This window comes from Tachyglossus aculeatus, chromosome X2 (assembly GCF_015852505.1).
Source record: "Tachyglossus aculeatus isolate mTacAcu1 chromosome X2, mTacAcu1.pri, whole genome shotgun sequence".
NCBI lineage: Eukaryota > Metazoa > Chordata > Mammalia > Monotremata > Tachyglossidae > Tachyglossus > Tachyglossus aculeatus.
This window is the reverse complement of record NC_052100.1, coordinates 30,334,484-30,340,283: the sequence shown is the minus strand read 5'-3', so window position 1 is coordinate 30,340,283 and position 5,800 is coordinate 30,334,484.

Sequence of the window (5,800 nt, the reverse complement as noted above, 5' to 3'; positions counted from 1 at the left end):
GGGATGGCCAGATCCATTTAACGGCTCTGCTCACGCCCTCCGGAAAGTCAGAACTCACATAATGTAGCCATTCTCGTTTGGAAAACAAAGAGCCCAGAGATGTTTGCTCGATTCAGAGGAACAAGAAGTAAGGCGCCTCATGCTGCTATGAGGTAATGTCCCCAAAGTCATGTGATGCCATTGGATGACCATGGATCTGGAATGATCTTGGCTCACTGACCCAGAGATAACAGTGGAGTCTAGCTGGTTTTTATCAGAAAAAAAGGACTAGCAGCCCCTCTAATTTAAAGGGTGATCAAAGGATGAACTTGTTTCACTCCCAGAAGAATCCTGAGAAGACCCGCTATATTTTAAAGAATCTTCTTGGGTCAGAACAGATCCAGACCCATGTGGGACAGGGACTGCGTCCAAATTTGATTAGCTTGTACCTTCCTCAGTGTTTAGAACAGTCCCTGGTCCATAATAAGCACTTAACAAATACCATGAAAAGAAAGATGCGGTTACATTGGGTAAGGTGCATTCGGTTTCCATCAGGTTGGCTCTTCATAGACCCGGGAGCCAGGATCAAAACCCACTGAGCCCTGGACTTTGCCAGGAGGGCAGACCCAAGCCATAACTCTGAGGGATGCAGTCTTTGCCATCCTATAGTAGACGGAGCCATTTGCGCTTGGTCCTTGACTTCCAGTTCAGAAGCACCAGGGTCCCGACTTCTGGAAGAGCAGCGAGCAAAGGAAAATGCTCTGAACCTTTTTTTTTCCCCCAGGGCTTCTGTCCAAGTCCCAAAAGCCTGGTGCTGTATCCAGTTCTCCCTTGGACACCAGAATGAAGCTAGGGCCAAAGTAGAGCCCATTTATCCCCCTGTCCAGTTGAAGTACAGCCAGAAAGAATTCCTTCTCCTGTCTGCCAGAACCCTGATTTCTCATGCTGCCCAAGAAAATAAAAGGAAACAGAGGACCAGAGAAGGAAAACCCTCCTCTGGATTCCCATTTCTGAGCAATCTCCCTCTTCAGATCTAATTTGTATTTTCACAGCTCCTCAACAATCAGCATGAGAACAGAGCAGGAAGGGGGCCTGTGGCTCTGATCCATCTTATGCAGGTGAGGCATTTGCCTGCCCCTTGCAGACACTGTGATGTCGGATCCGGAGGGAAGCAGTGTGTCCTGGTGGATAAAAGCATCAGCGTGGCTCAGTGGAAAGAGCCCAGGCTTTGGAGTCAGAGGTCGTAGGTTCAAATCCCAGCTCCGCCACTTGTCAGCTGTGTGACTTTGGGCAAGTCACTTAACTTCTCTGTGCCTCAGTTACCTCATCTGTAAAATGGGGATTGATTGTGAGCCCCACATGGGACAACCTGATCACCTTGTATCCTCCCCAGTGCTTAGAACAGTGCTTTGCACATAGTAAGCACTTAACAAATGCCATCATTATTATTATTATTATAAAACATAAGCCTGGGAGCCAGAGGGCCTGGGTTGCCTTGCCTGCCATGTGTCCTTGGGCAAGTCACTTAACTTCCCTGAGTCTCAGTTCCCTCATCTGTAAAATGGGAATTAAGACTGTGAGCCCCACGTGGGACAACCTGATCACCTTTTATCCCCCCAGTGCTTAGAACAGTGCTTAACACATAGTAAGTGCTTAACAAATGTCATCATCATCATCATCATCGTCATGTGAAACAGAGACTGTATCAGGCCTGATTAACTTGTATCCAACCCAGTGCTTAGAACTGTGCTTTGCACATAGTAAGCGTTTAATAAATGCCATTATTATTGTACTGAGTGCTTGCCTCCTTCCCTTCCCCACAGGACCTGTATATATGTATATATGCTTGTACATATTTATTACTCTATTTATTTATTTATTTATTTTACTTGTACATATCTATTCTATTTATTTTATTTTGTTAGTATGTTTGGTTTTGTTCTCTGTCTCCCCCTTTTAGACTGGGAACCCACTGTTGGGTAGGGACTGTCTCTGTATGTCATCATCATCAGTCATATTTATTGAGCACTTACTATGTGCAGAGCACTGTACTAAGCGCTTGGGAAGTACAAATTGGCAACATATAGAGACAGTCCCTACCCAACAGTGGGCTCACAGTCTAAAAGTCTAAAAGTCTGTATGTCGCCAACTTGTACTTCCCAAGTGCTTAGTACAGTGCTCTGCACACAGTAAGAGCTCAATAAATACGATTGACTGATTGATTGATTGATTGATTAACGAATTCCATCAAAAACCCAAAAAAGCCAGCTGGAGCCATTTCTGCCTCCCTGACGATTGTGTCCAGAAGTCAGGCACCTTTTCCCTCCTGGCTCTAGTCAAAAGAGTGGGATAAAACTTGAATGAAAATGGGTTTCTGCTCAGGAAACATCTAGAATATCAGGGGACATTCCCTTTCATATTTCGGAGCAGGGTAGACACTGCCAGGAGGGAGGTTGGCCCTGGAGCAGGTGAGGAAAAACTGGGCTTCCAGCATGGCACACATCATCTTCCCACAGACAAGAGAAGAATGCAAATGGCAAATCTGCCCCTGCTATTGTCTTGTCTCATGTGATTCCGGCTTTCCTGGCCTTGTGAATGCAAGCTCAGAACCGTACCAGCTCCAGGGGGGAACTGGGGACTCTGTCTGGGCAGTGTGCCGACTTTCCGCTTCCCATCTCTGTCTCTCGGTGCCAGTTCCATTGGACCGACTAGAGGAGGGAAGCAGCTTGGGATCGGACTGAGGCTTCCGGTCTTGACTTATTCTGACTTCTCAAAGACCTTTTTGCCCCCCATTTCTGAACTAAGGAATTCTCGCTCAGAGGAATAGACCTGACAAGAGCTGAGTGTTGGCCCCTCTAGCTCCTTCAGTTTAAGCTGTTTCTGCAGGAAAGGAGAGGAAGGCAGGGTGGCCTAGTGGATAAAAGATGGGCCCGAGAGCCAAGGGACCTGGTTTTTTTTTTTTTTTAATGGCATTTGTTAAGCGCTTACTATGTGCAAAGCACTGTTCTAAGCGCTGGGGGGATACAAGGTGATCAGGTTGGTTGTCCCGTGTGGGGCTCACAGTCATCATCCCCATTTTACAGATGAGGTAACTGAGGCTCCGAGAATCAATCAATCAATCAATCGTATTTATTGAGCGCTTACTGTGTGCAGAGCACTGTACTAAGCGCTTGGGAAGTACAAACTGGCAACATCTAGAGACAGTCCCTACCCAACAGTGGGCTCACAGTCTAGAAGGGGGAGACAGAGAACAAAACCAAGCATACTAACAAAATAAAATAAATAGAATAGATAGATACGAGTAAAATAAATAAATAAATAGAGTAATAAATATGTACAAACATATATACATATACACAGGTGCTGTGGGGAAGGGAAGGAGGTAAGATGGGGGGGATGGAGGGGGGGGCGAGGGGGAGAGGAAGGAAGGGGCTCAGTTTGGGAAGGCCTCCTGGAGGAGATGAGCTCTCAGTAGGAGTTAAGTGACTTGCCCAAGGTCACACAGCAGACATGTGGTGGAGCCAGGATTCGAACCCATGCCCTCTGATTCCGAAGCCCCTGCTCTTTCCACTGAGCCACGCTGCTTCTCAATTGGGGTTCCAATCCCAGTTCCACTGCTGGCCTGATGTGTGACCTTAGGCAAGTCACTTCATTTCTCTATGCCTCAGTTTCCTCAGCTACAAAATGGAGATTGAATAACAGTTCTCCCTCCTACTTAGAAAGGCAGCCTGGCTTGGTGGAAAGAGCATGGGCTTGGGAGTCAGAGATCGTGGGTTCTAATCCCGCTCTGCCACTTAATAATAATAATAACGGCATTTATTAAGCACTTATTATGTGCAAAGCACTGTTCTAAGGACTGGGGAGGTTACAAAGTGATCAGGTTGTCCCACGGGGGACTCACAGTCAATCCCCTTTTTACAGATGAGGTAACTGAGGTACAGAGAAGTGACTTGCCCCAAGTCACACAGCTGACAATTGGCAGAGCCGGGATTTGAACCCATGACAACTCACTCCAAAACCCGTGCTCTTTCCACTGAGCAACCCTGCTTCTCTTGTCAGCTCTCTGACTTTGGGCAAGTCACTTAACTTCTCTGTGCCTCAGTGACCTTATCTGTAAAATGGGAATTAAGACTGTGAGCCCCACATGGGACAACCTGATTATCTTGTATTTACCCCAGCGCTTGGAACAGTGCTTGGCACTCAGTAAGTGCTTAACAAATACCACCATCGTCATTATTATTACTTAGACTATCAGCCCCATAAGACATAGGGACTGTATCCAGCCTGTTTAACTTACATCTACCCTAGCACATAGAACAGTGACCAACACATAGTACCTGATTCAGATACCTGAATCTTTCTGGAGTCCTGGAGAGACTCTTTCTGAATCTTCCTGTTTGAAGATGATTTACTCTCTGCAGGATTTATCCGGGTATTGGGCTGGGGTTGAAAGGGCCAACAAAGGACTGATACCCTTCCCCACAGGGATGCAGATTTCAGTGAGCTAGGAATGGGCTGGTGTTTGGGTGGGGGCCTGGGGGAGGATGCTACCTTGGATTGGTGCTTTTCTTTCAGCCCTAAAATCCCCTGTGATATGTGCCCCCCTGTAGGGACGGAGGGTGCTATTGGAGCATGGCTTTGGTCCTGGGGACCTCAGGGAAATGGTCTTCAGCTCTAGGCAGTTCTCCCATTTACTACCAAAGTGCCACCTCAGAAACAGGAACACCATCAAGGCAGTAAGCAGCTGTCACAGGAGACTATTTGGGCTCCACAGTCATGCTTTATCCTCCCTGTGGTGCCCAACATGGACAAAGCCCTTAGTAGGGCTGCTCTAGACCACTGCTGTCAGGAGGAAGACATCCAAGCAACCAATGCCTTGGGAGACCATGGTGCTTCCCCTTTCCTGTGTGCTGGTGTGGTGGAAGCCACTGGTGCATGGAAGAATGGTCCACAGGGCCAAAACACACACTCCCCTGAGGACCCGAATATAATGTTAATAATGAGTGTGGTATTTGTTAAAGGTTTACTATGTGCCAAACACTTTATTAAGCGCTGGAGAGAAGATAATCATGTCGCTTACAGTCCCTGTCCCATATGGAGATCGGAGTCTAAGTAGGAGGAAGAACAGGGAGTGAATCCCCCATTTTACAGCTGAGGAAACTGAGGCCTAGAGAAGTGACTTGCCCCAGGTCACACAGCAGGTAAGCGATGGACATGGCATTAGAACACAGGTTCTCTGACTCCGGCCCACAGCATCCCCCGGGCCTGGAATGCCCTCCCTCTGCCCATCCGCCAAGCCAGCTCTCTTCCTCCCTTCAAGGCCCTACTGAGAGCTCACCTCCTCCAGGAGGCCTTCCCAGACTGAGCCCCTTCCTTCCTCTCCCCCTTGTCCCTCTCCATCCCATCTTACCTCCTTCCCTTCCCCACAGCACCTGTATATATGTATATATATTTATTACTCTATTTATTTTACTTGTACATATCTATTCTATTTATTTTGTTAGTATGTTTGGTTCTGTTCTCTGTCTCCCCCTTCTAGACTGTAAGCCCACTGTTGGGTAGGGACTGTCTCTTTATGTTGCCAACTTGTACTTCCCAAGTGCTTAGTACAGTGCTCTGCACACAGTAAGCACTCAATAAATACGATTGATTGATTGATTGGTCTTAGGCCTGTGCTCGTTCCACTAGGCCACGGCTCCAAACATGAGACCATGGGACTCTCCCCTGGGATAAAGACAGGGCCCCTGTTGGGAGAGAGAGGGTCCTCTGGAAACATTGGTTGGGCACCAAGTTCCACACTCTTTCCTGGCAAGATTGCTTG